Genomic DNA, 13,810 nt, shown 5'->3' on the forward strand with positions numbered 1-13,810 from the left:
TTTTTTTCTATAAATCCACCTCATTCAGATCATCATTTCATCACACTCAGTTGTTCAACATAACGATCATACATCTACTTTTCCTTTTTGTTTGATCGCTTGTTCGGTGGTTGATTCATCTTTTCAAAACTAAACTTGATATGGTTTAACATTGACAAGATATCATATTCGAATGTTTTCTCATGATCTTTTCTAGAATTTTTAGTACCATGAAACATATTTTTTTGATATCTAAATATGTGATTTTCTCCTAACCATCGATGATGTCCCACGTAAGAGAACTACTTTCAATTATAAAACTACTTTGAACATGCCTGCTCGGCACAACAAGGAGAAGCATGATGGCCTTTGGTACTCCAACCAGATAAATTTGCATAAGGAGTGAAATCATTAATAGTCCATAATAAAGTTGCATGTAAATTATATTTCTTATTCTTTAACACATCATATGTTTCGACACCCACCCATAATTGTTACAGCTCTTCAATAAGAGGCTGCATATAGATGGCAATATAATTCCCAAGACCTTTCTCACAAGGGATTATCATTGACATGATAAATGATGTTTGTTTTATGCATATCCACATAGGCAAATTATAGGGAACAAGTAGAACATGCTAAGTATTGTATGAAGTACTCATGATTTTAAAAGGATTAAACCCATCAAATGCAAGATTGAGCTTAACATTTTGGGGATCTCTTACGAAACTTGGAAATATTTTGTCAAATGATCCTTTGCCGAATAACACTTGTATCCCTTCAAATTGACGCCAAATGGGAGATGAGATGATGCTTGGCCGAATGGTTAAATGGCTCTTCATCTTGGTGCCTAAATGAGATCATATGCACGGCACATGGGGGCTGGTCATATGGAATGCACATGGGTGTTCTAGGGAGCCTTGTGGTGCAGACTTGTGCATGGAATGATGGCTGGTCATGTTCTCTCTCTTGGGCGTGTATGTGTCTCCTCCAAGCTAGCTTGAGTTGTGGAGCTAGCTAGCAAACAGGGGCTGTTTGTGAACAAGCTTCCTAGCTAAGTCCTTGTGAGCTCCTTAACATTATGTTCAGCTACATTCAGCTACCTTTGACATCACTTTAGGCAACTCAACTCCAAATAGTCCAACTAGCTAAGTTTAGCTAGCCTTAAGCTCCTCCAGCTGAATCGAGCTTCCCTTAGTGTTCCATGAGCTGCCTTTTACTTTGTATGTTGTTTGTGAGCTGCATATGACGTCCAAATCATTCACCAAGCTACCTCAACGTTTATTATGCTCCAATGTACCTACATGTGCAAGGAAACAAGGTAATTCCATGGTATTGAGCTAATATGAGCTAATTATATATCATTTCATAATATGTGTAAGGTAAGGTATAAAGCCTAAGAGCTAATATGAATGCAAAATGAACTAATGAAATGCATTATAAGTATGCTGCCTTGATGTATATATTATAATCATGCATAATATAATTATATAGCTATCCTAACATGCTTAACATATTAAAATAACAATGTGTAAGATGTATTCATACTAAGTTATTCTTTAACTTCATAACTAATATCCTTAGAATGATATATAATATAATAGTATATATTATAAGGTTATTATAAAGTAAATGCATTCAAAGGATGTTCAAGAGTACTCCCTTTATAGTTGAAAACGTGCTTGCATCATCCCCCCTTCTTTAGGGCGATTTGTCCTCAAATCAAGTCCATTATGTCCTTACATAGCTTCACGCCTCTTTGCTAAAAGAAAGTATCCTTTGAACGTTTGTGTTCTTCCATTATATACCCTTTTGTAAGATTTCCCTTTAGGCCTTTCTTTGGAATATGATTTACCAACATGTACCTTTTGGGAATGATCTTTATCTAGGGATATCCATTTTGGAAGTGACCTTTCACGTGAATTATCCTGAAAAGTGAAGAGAGAAAAGGTTTCATATGAAGGGGTACTTACATTTTGTAAATTAAAATCATTGGCGAAGAGTTGTGACTTTAAGTCCCAAACATCACCACTTTTCGTAGGTGACCCTTCATTTTCTAGCATTGAACCATCATGTATATCTATGAAGAAGTTTGGTTTCTTGTTTAGTTCCTCTTCATTTTTCGTCGGAGTTTTTTCTTTGCGCCATGCTTGTATACTCTTTCGCATATGCAATTGATCCTGTTGTACTTCTTTTGGCGTTAAAGGCATCAAGGTCACCTTGCGTACATCATGCTTAAAAGTGTATTGATTGTGAAAACAATTATGAATGGCCCTTTTGTCATACTGCCAAGATGTGGCTAGCATGCATAGGGATAATGTCATAAAGTACCTCGTCCTTGTACCTACCAACTGAGAAAGGAATTAGAACCTATTTGGTAACATTTAACTCACCTCCTTCATTGAGCCATTGGAGTTTATATGGAGTAGGATGTTTTGATGTTGCCAATCCAAGTTTTTCAACCATAAGAGTGCTGGCTACGTTTGTGCAACTTCCTCCATCGATGATCATTGTGCAAACCTTATCCTTGACATGGCATCTTGTATGAAAGATATTGTTTCTCTGAATATCATCTTGGGATGTTTGTGATTATAGGTACCTCTTTGAAACAAGCATCTTACCATGATCTGTATTTTCTTCCGTTTCTTCTTCTTGTATTGTTTCAGGTTCCTCGTCAAAAATAGGCTCATCAAAATCTGATACAATATCTCCATTGTCAAGCATCATCATGGTATTTTGGTTGGGACATTGACTAGCAATATGTCCTTTTCCAAAACACTTGAAACATTTGATGTCTCTTGATCTCTCAAAAGTGCTGGTTTGCTTTTCTTTACCCTTACTAGATTCGCCCACTTGTGTAGTTTTAGGTACCTCTGCACGATCCTTTGTTTGGACTGAAGTTTACTTTCGGAAAGTAATAGGTTCTTGCTTCCATTTGGTGGCCGAGTTTGGACTGCTCCTAGTGTAGGATTTCCTTTTGAGTTGTCTTTCAATTTTCATGGCCACATGCACCATTTCTTCAATCTCTACATAATGTTGAAGTTCAACAAGGTTAGCAATATCAAGATTTAGGCCAGAAAAGAATCTTACCATTGTTGCTTCTTTATCTTCATCCACATTGGCTCGGATCATGGCAATCTCCATTTCTTTGAAATAATCTTCAACGTTATTGCTTCTTTGTTTCAAATTTTGTAATTTATGATAAAGATCTCGGTGATAGTGAGTAGGAACAAACCTTTTCCTCATAATGGCCTTCATTTCATCCCATGTTGTGATGGGGCGTTCACCATTTCGTCTTCTTGAACTCACCAATTGGTCCCACCAAACTAAGGCATAGTCCACGAATTCCATAGCAGCAAGCCTAACCTTTTTTTGCTCCGTATAGTTTTGGCATTTAAAAAAGTGTTTAATTTTGATTACCCAATCAAGATAGGCTTCTGGATCAGTTCGTCCTTGAAATGGAGGAATAGTCACTTTGATGTTGCTGAAGTTGTCATTTTGATTTCGATGAACATCTCTCCTTGCTAGTGATGTTACTTCAGCCTCTTCCTCTTCTAAGTCTTCTTCCATTCTATGGCGGTTTACTCTCCGGTTGCCTAAAGATGCTTCTAATTAATCCATACGATCTTGCAAAGGCTCCAATTCTAATTTCAACAATCTTACCATTTCGTGCATAATAGCTTGTGTCTGCAAGTTAGGGTTTTCTCTTTCTGGGGATTGTCCTGAACTCCGAGACATGGTTAGTGAAATAAGAAAAGAATAAGATGTGTAAAAGACCTTACCAGAATATACTCTCACAAAGCCTCACGAGTCACTCCAAGGAAACTTGATGTCACTCAATCCGCTCGTGTTTACACTCTAGAACTTTAATGGCTTTTACTTGTCCTCTTCTAGTCTCACACACGCTCCAGCCTTTTTCCTCTCGATTCTCTTGTCTCAAGTTCTAGAAAACTTTTACTCAAGACTATATCAAGTAAATTTTACTTGTTTGACGTCGGCTGTAAAAAGGTTAGTAGGAAGGGAAAACAAATATAATGAAAGGGTGGCTTAGAAATAAAAAGAAGAGAAACAAAAGGGTTACTTACATAAGTCACTTCATAACCTTCTATCACCACAATCAAAGGCTTACTTGAATGGCTTGGTGATGAGAATTGTTGATGAGTGCTTCCAACTTTTCTTTCTTTCTTTTTCTTCTTTTCGAGTGCTTTCAATTTCTTCTTTTGAGTGCTTTGATTTTCTTTGCTGGATTTTTCTTGATTTCTTTCACTTTGCATTTCACTTGCACTTCTTTTTGTATTTTTTTTGTTGTTGTTGCACGTTGCTTTCTTCCACCAAAGCTCTGATACCACTTGATGTAAGGTAATTCTACCTTCTCGTTTGATTGTGGATCTAGGAAGGAAGCAAAACAACCTGCACAAGTGAATGGCTCAAAACAGAATGAATAAGGGTGGTAAACGTATGGTTTAATAGGTAGGCTATTTAATAAATGAGAGAATGAGAGATGGAAGCGGAAGATGATTGAAATGGTTATGGTTATGGCGATGAAACAAAAGGATGGTTGTGAGGATAGTATCTTGAAGAACGCTCAAAGAAGAACCAATGCTATAGAGAGCAAAGACCCAATCTTTATATTGTTTCTTCAAAGGGTGGTGTTAAGTACTTTGACCCACTAATTATATGAACTAGGAACTAGAAGTATCAAGATGAAAGAAGAGGGTTGACATCACAAGTATAAAATACTTGATAAGTCCATAAAAAGTCACCATGACTTAAGAAAGAGAAAACTCTCACTTCAATTAAAATAAAAGGTCTGATTAGAAATGATGAATGCTTTCCTATTTATAGGAAATGGAGGGGCATAGCCGAATATAGACATAATGGTTCGGCCAGCCCATGTATCTCACTATAAAGATATAATTTAAATGCTAAAAGAGATGATGGTTCGGCCCTTGATGGAGGGAAATGATCCTTGGCCGAATAAAACTTGTATCCCTTCAAATTGACGCCAAATGGGAGATGAGATGATGCTTGGCCGAATGGTTAAATGGCTCTTCATCTTGGCGCCTAAATGAGATCATATGCACGGCACATGGGGGCTGGTCATATGGCATGCACATGGGTGTTCTAGGGAGCCTTGTGGTGTAGCCTTGTGCATGGGATGATGGCTGGTCATGTTCTCTCTCTTGGGCGTGCATGTGTCTCCTCCAAGCTAGCTTGAGTTGTGGAGATAGCTAGCAAACATGGGCTGTTTGTGAACAAGCTTCCTAGCTAAGTCCTTGTGAGCTCCTTAACATTATGTTCAGCTACCTTTGACATCACTTTTGGCAAATCAGCTCCAAATAGTCCAACTAGCTAAGTTTAGCTAGCCTTAAGCTCCTCCAGCCGAATCGAGCTTCCCTTAGTGTTCCATGAGCTGCCTTTTACTTTGTAAGATGTTTGTGAGCTGCATATGACGTCCAAATCATTCACCAAGCTACCTCAACATTTATTATGCTCCAATGTACCTACATGTACAAGGAAACAAGGTAATTCCATGGTATTGAGCTAATATGAGCTAATTACCTTGCTGCCATGTTTGATTATGGTAATGTGAGCTAAGTTTGAATGTCATGAGCTAATTATATCATCTCCTAATTTGTGTAAGGTAAGGTATAAAGCCTAAGAGCTAATATGAATACAAAATGAACTAATGAAATGCATTATAAGTATGTTGCCTTGATGTATATGTTATAATCATGCATAATATAATTATATAGCTATCCTAACATGCTTAACATATTAAAATAACAATGTGTAAGATATATTCATACTAAGTTATTCTTTAACTTCATAACTAATATCCTTAGAATGATATGTAATATAATAGTATATATTATAAGGTTATTATAAAGTAAATGCATTAAAAGGATGTTCAAGAGTACTCCCTTTATAGTTGAAAACGTGCTTGCATCAAGTACTTATTATAATTCGACAGAGAAATCAAAGGTTGAAAAAACTAATCGAAATAAAAAAAGAACAAGATAAGAAAAGCAATATCCTTATCTATTTACATCAAGTACTTATTGAAAATTTGAGGATGAATTTTCTTATTGGGGATAATTGTAATACCCCAAAATTTTTGTTAGTGACCAAAATGTAAATTTTGAAAGTTTAGTGGTAAAAGTAGAAAATTAGGAAAATTTCCATAAATGGACAGTTTAATATTGAGAGTGGGGTTTTATTAAAATAAAATACTTTATATGGAAATTGTGTTAAAAACTAGAAAATGTTAAAGTCCAATAAAAATTCGGTAAATCAGATCGAATAGAAATTTTAAGAAATTTTGATGGATGATAAGTTAAGCTTAAAAATAATATTTCCACATTTAAAATGATGGAAAATAATATGGATTATTGAATTTGATGATTTATTTACTTGTTCAATTTGGATTATTGGATCAAAGTGGCAAGATTGTAATTTTTGGAAAGTTGCTTGGTAAAATTGGAAAATGGTAAACTATTTTGTTCATATTTGAATTTGGGAAGTTGATTAGGTTATGTGGATTGGTATTATTGTGAATATCAAGTGTCATTAATGGCAAAAGGGACATTTCTCATGAAATGAATATTTTATTCATTTAAGTTTAAGTAAAGGTTAAATTAAAATGAAATTCTCTAGAAATTTCATGAAAACTTAGCCATTTTCAGCCAACATTTCTTTCTCCCCATGAACAAGGTAATAGAATTTTTATTTTTCATTTTTTGAGCAATTTCCCTTGGATTTTGGACCATGTCATGAAATAGAAAGTTGTTCTATTCAGAAAAAAAATCATTTGGTAAAATTATTTTTTGCTAATTTGATTCGTGTTCAAAGATACCAAATCCTAGGGTTTATGGAATTGATGAAGGATTTTATGTTATTGAGGTTGTAGAATCATTTCCAAGCATGATTGATGATTAAAATCACTTATACATGATCATATGAACATTTAAAGCTTCGGCCAAACCCTAGCTTTAAGGGAAAGATATGTTTTGATGAAATTAAGTTAGGGATTTGATTTTAGTGATTTTATAGGGTTGAATTGAAGTTTTTTTCATGCTTGAATTGGATCAAAATGAGCAAAATCATGAAAACCCTAGTCTTAGAACTTTGAAGTATTCAACCTTGGCATAAATGAATGAGAAAAAATTTGGAAAAATTATGTAAGGACTGGAAATGATGTAGGAAGTATTCTGCACACCAAAGAAAAAATTGATGACTATTTTGTAATTTTTGAAAAAGTTAGGGGATCAAATAAGAAAATTTGAAAAAGTTGTCGATTATTGTGTAATTGTTCAATAATTGATTTACTATGCTGGAAATTAATTTTTGAGTGTTAAAAATGAAGTTAGGACGTGAAATTGGATTGTTTTGGAAAGCTTGTAAAAGTTGAGGTTTAAGTCACAAATATGGAAAGGCTGAGAGCTTAAGTGAAAATGTTATGTGCACTTGGATTAAATGGAATTTGAATGGTCAATTGGAAATGTTAAGGTCAATATTTATGTTGTGACATGAAAATAATATCGAATAAGCATCAGAAAAATTGTTAGGAATTTATTTTTCAAATTATGCCTATTTTAGTAAGATTCTAACATTTGGTTTGAATTTGTATATGTTTGGTAATGATGCTTATTTATAGTGTGCTTGAAATAGAGAACAAGCAATATAAAAGCTAAGTAAAATCTTAAGGATGGAATGTTAAATCATAAGGGAAGTTTGCAAGTTAAGGACACCAGGTGAGTGCAAATTTAATTTGCACTTATGTTATCGAACAAACATTAGCTTGCGATGAGCCAGTGAAGAAGTTACTATGGTAAGGAGTGACTTTTAAAATGTTATATGATTTGGGATGCACGCATACATGTGCATTTGGTGAGCTAATAGAATTAGTGAACAAGTTTAAAATGCAAATCGGTGAAACTTGCTTAGAATTTATGTTCTGGACACTAAGTTTAGCAAATCATCATAAATTCTAAAAAAATATTAGAGGATGATTTTTATTTCATTGTATTAGCATACTAGAAATTTTTTTTAGAACAAACGGAAACTGATTTCGAGGTGTTTAGAAAAATATATGAACTTTTAACCGAGATAGGTCAGAAAATGGGGCAGCAGATTCTGCTCAAAACAGATTATGTCGACCAACTTTGCAAATTCACCATAAATTGTACAAATTGAACTAGAATGAGTTCATTATATTGATATATTCATATTTGAGTCTAGTTTTTTTGGTATAAACGAAATATTTTTTTAGTGTTTATATTAATACAGAATAATATTTCTTTGAAGGTAGTGCAAACTACCAGAATATGAAAATTGTGATAAATTTTGGTTTTAACCAAATTAGAAGCAAAGGATCAATTTAAAGCTTAGTGAGGCTTACATTTTTATTTTTATAAAATTTCAAAGTGAGTGCAATGCATGCATAACATTGTACATGGATATTTTATACATCATTGGGTAGGATTTGCGATTAGTCTAACTTGTTTGTATTGGCATGATATTTATGTCATATACATATATTTGACATATTCTAAATATGTCAAAGGTAGAATAAAAAATTCTCATATACATATATTTTACATATTCTAAATATTTCAAAGTTTGAATGTAAAATGCATTAATCATTGATCGTTATATATGATGTTTATCATGAACATATATGATATTTATCATGAATGATATTTAGGGTATGAACTGTCCAATGTTAAGTTATGATAATATACTTTGCCAAAGATGAAAAAAAGGCTATTTGCCCAAGTAAGTCATTGAGGGACATGGTATAGTTGGCATGCCATAGAGTCTAGCAGCTGCTGCATATCGATTAATGCACTTTGGTGCCTATGGTGGACACGACCATATCTGTAATACACTTCGTTGCATATTTGCATATGGTGGGCATGACCTTATTTGTAATGCACTTAGGTGCATGTGGTGGGCACGACCTTATGTGTAATACACTTCAGTGCATATGGTGGACACTTCCTTATGGGTAATGTATGTCGGTGCATATGGTGGGCACAAACTTATGTGTAAGCACTACTGCGCATATATTTGACTTGAATACCCAATGTCCTAAAGGTTTAAATTGGTCCATGGTTTATTGGTTAATAAATGATAAACAAACAAATAAGCTTACGAGCTTATGGGATAAATGGTAAGTATATTGGTAAGAAACTTTATATCCGGTTATATAATGTTAAATTATGTTAACATGGTTGGAATGAAGGTAAAGTGGTCACAATGCATTGAATATTATTACTCATTTATATTTATATGTTGCATTGCTTTGAATATTTATATGATTGGCTCATTAAGTGTATATTTAGCGTGTGATGATTTTCACGCGTAGTTAAAGGAAGAAAGGGAGTAATGAGCTAAGTTTGACATCAATCACCAAGTTAGTATTACTTGGCATCCTAATGTGTTCTAAATGTCTTAGTTGGCATGTATACAAGAATGAAATGTCTTCAATTTCTGAATATATTTAGTATTAAGTATAATTAATAGTTTGAATAAATATTATGATATTAAACTATGCTTTAAAAATTAATTTTTGTTTTAAATCAAACGTGTTAGACAATCTTATTTATTTTATAAAACATAATATAACTATCTATCACTGATTGAAACTAGTTTTGAATTGGTAAAAAAATATGATATTACGATTTTTCTCTCAATAATTATTTTAAAATAATTTTTCAAGTTATGAAACTGGTGATGTTTGAATTAAAATTTTTTTACTCAATTCATTAAAGAAATGTTTTGAATTTCTGATGTGACATTTGTAACTCGTATTGGTTCGCGTATACATGTTATGGGTGTTACATTACATGTTTTTTCACCTAATTAGTATTAAAATATAAAAAATAAATTTAATAATATTAAAAATATTATAAAAATAATTAATTTTAAAATATAGAAAATGAAATTATAAAAAAATAAAAAAAATATTAGAATTTATAACTATTTATACTCTTTTATTTTATAATTTATCTAGGTTCTAATTCTAATTTCTTTTTACATCTATTTTCTTTTAACATTACCAAGCTTTAAAAGGTTAAATGCAACTTGTTGTGGGTATTAACCATTATGGACATTAGGTGGAGTGGTTAAGTCGCTTATCATGTCTCCATTTGGACACATGTTTAATTCCACCCAAGAGAATTTTATTGCCCCTTTATTTTATATCCAGGAGGGTGGTGACACTTGTCACCTCTTGAATGGATAGAAAAATTATTTAATTATATCAATTAAAATTAATTAAAAATATCTTTCCAGTCATGTATTTATAACACATGTCATGTTCTTATGCTAACACATGTCAGATGTTGATTGAATGATAATTTTTTATTAAATTAAATTTAAAATTAGAACCAAATTAAAAGAACACATCAATATTAAGGACTAAATGTATAATTATTCTATTTTTTAATTGAAACATCAATATTTCTGTAAAATGTTAACAATTAGTGGCTCAATTGACAAAATTAAATAGTTAGGTGGTCTAATTGACAAAATTCAATGATCGATGGAAAAAGTAAAAGGGCTAAATAATTATGTGGTCAATGGTATAGTTTACCCCCATATATTTGACACTTATGACACTTCCTGGCATAATTGATCCAATTGATATCTATAATTGACTAATAATACCCAAACCTCATTATTTGCTTAGCCATGCCATGCTCATTGGAGTGGGTATCGCAAACTTCCTTATGCACTTCTTCAATGATCATTTTAGCTTCATTGGCATCCACAAACCTCAATAGAACTTGACTTGGACTTTTCCTTTATGAGATCTTACCATTAAGCACATACCCTATAGCCATCCTTCTGATAGTTCTTTTGTTATTCTCAGTTACCTGCTCAAGATAAGATTGATATCTAATTTATTGCAGGATATCATAGTACTAGGGGTTTCTATCTTCATATTCTTCAATTCTATAAAGGTGAGATGGGTACTCATAATCTTGTATCTTAATGGGCCTCATACTTGAATGTTCATTTGCCTTAAATGCTTTTTCCAAAGTGGCTAGGGCATCTACCATTTGATTCTTTTCCCTATGAGGTAATTTAATATCACTTACTCAAATTCATCAATGAGTTCCATGACCAATTTACAATATTCCAATAGTTTATGATCTTTGTTTACCATTCACCTCTGATTTGATAAATCACTAAAGTTGAATCTCTATATACTTTAAGTGTCTTTACTTTGCCCTTAATAGTAGCTTTAAGACCTAAAACAAAAGCTTCATACTCGACAATGTTGTCCGTATAATCAAAGTTCAAGTGACTGATAAAAGAACAATCATCTCTTTTGGGTGAGACTAGAATTACTCGTATTCCATGCCCCAATGCATTTGAAGCACCATGAAAGTTCAACTTCTAGTACTCACTTGTAGAAGTTCTTACTTTTTTCTACAAATATATACATTAAATATTCATCAGGAAAGTTAAAATTCATTGGCTCATATTCTTCAGAGGACTTTCTTTCGATGAAGTCTACTATAATACTCCCTTTAACAACTTTCTGACTTATATGTTGAATATCAAATTCTGACAATAGAATCTACCAAGGAGCTATTATTCAAATACACCTATCAAATATTTCAAAGGGTCCAACTTAGAGATCAACCATATGGTGTGATACAACATATATTGTTTGAGCCTTCGAGTAGCCCATACCAATACATAACATAACTTCTCACTTGATGAATACCTTGACTCACAATCAGTAAACTTTTTTCTGAGGTAATAAATTTTTTTCTTTCTTTTCAATATGGTCATATTTCCCTAAAACACAGCCTATCGAGTTCTCAAATACTGAAAAAGTATTGAATTAACAGCTTGCTCGAGATTGGTGGTATTATGACCGGGGTACTAGATAAGTATAAATATATGCTTCAAAAGCATCTTGACAATCATCACCCTATACTCCTAGGTTATCCTTTCTAATAAGGCAAAATATAGGATCATACTTCTTAGTGAATTGTGAGATGAATTGAGCAATGTAGTTTAGTCTTCCTAAGAATAAGTTAACTTCTTTTTTATGTTTTTGAGTGGTAAATTCTGAATGGATTTAACCTTGTTAGGAGTTATCTCAATCCCCTTTTCATTAACTATAAACCCCAATAGTTTCCTAGATGTTACCTTGAAGGTATATTTATTTGGAATGAGTTTTAATTAGAATTTCTTCAACCTATGAAAAAGTTTTCTTAAATTATCAACATGTTTTTATTTTGTTTTGGCCCTGTCAATCATGTCATTGAAATAAAATCCTATATGTTTATTTATAATGTCATTATATAATACTATCATGGCTCCTTGGTATGTTGGCTCTGCATTCTTCAACCCAAACGACATCACCTTATAGCAAATCCTGCCCCACATGGTAAAAAACATGATTTGTTTCATATCTCCAGGGAGCATATTTTTTTGGTTATATTTGGAGAATCCATTCAAGAACAAAAAAAAGGGGAGTTTCTAGCACTATTGTATATCAGAGTTTCTATGCTTGGTAAAGGAAAAGTATCCTTTAGACTTGTTATATTGAGATCTCTGTAGTCAACACATATTCAAAATTTTCAATCATTTCTGGTACTGGGACAATATTTGATACCCATTCGGGGTACTTTGCCACTTTGAGGAAACCTACATCAAATTGTTTCTTCAATTCTTCTATTATTTTTAACAACATTTTGGGTCTCATCCTTCTAAGTTTTTGTTGCACTGGTTTGCAGTCTGTCTTAATTGTCAAATTATGCACTACCATTTTTGTATATGAACCTGACATGTCCTCATATGACTAGGAAAACACACCCTTGTATTCTTGAAGTAGCTCAATCAAATTTTAATGTCCTTTAGCTGTTAAAGTGGTGTCAATTTTTTCCTTTTTTTCTTTATTAGACCTTAACTGTGAGAATTCTATCGGCTCCTCATAAGGTAGAATATTTTATCCTCATTTTCCACTATTTTTAGTAATTCATAAGGCAAGTAACGTTCCTCTTCATTGTCACAATTCTTAATTTCCCCTTAACATATGGGTAGCTTGAAATTAATTACTAGGTTATAGTCATATCACTTATTGATATCCAAATACCTGAAAGAATATAGAACGAGATGATATATTAACATATACACATACAGGGGAATCTACCTCACATTAAAATAAATAAATAAAATATCATACACATATAACAAAGAATGAAACAATGTTTTCCAAGTGATATTTAAGAAAATGCATTTTTTATTGCAAATTAAATATATATAGGTTAACCCTTACAAAAGATTGCACATTGCCTCAGTTTTAGACAATAGAGAAAGTTGTCATGTATTACTCTGAACTAGACTTGTAAACTACATGTAATTCTTCTTCAGTCCAACTGTTTAACATAAATTAAGGTGGAGTAGGATAATTGTTGCACCTCTTCCTTATTTATATTCATCTTTTAGTATGACATTAATGATTACATCATTTAGAGCATCCTCAACAATAGGCTTTTTAACTGGATGACTTCACTGGAACATATAACCCCCAGATATTATGGTATCGAAAAGTGGTGGGAAAGTCATTGGCTACTAGTTGAGGTCTTCTCTGTCATCCTTTCCCTTCCTCTTTCTTGATCTCTAAAGAACTCCTTCAACTTTTCCTTTCGATCCGACTAATAAACCCAACCAAAGCGATCCATTTTAGTGGTCATATATATGAAATTCATGGATCCTTGAAGGTTTCTTCTCAAGCTTCTTCCAACTCTTGACTTTTTTCCTAAGGTTAGCTTGATTACCATTCTAATGCATTTCGATAACT

This window comes from Hibiscus syriacus, unplaced genomic scaffold (genome assembly GCF_006381635.1).
Source record: "Hibiscus syriacus cultivar Baekdansim isolate YM2019G1 unplaced genomic scaffold, ASM638163v2 tig00001478_pilon, whole genome shotgun sequence".
NCBI lineage: Eukaryota > Viridiplantae > Streptophyta > Magnoliopsida > Malvales > Malvaceae > Hibiscus > Hibiscus syriacus.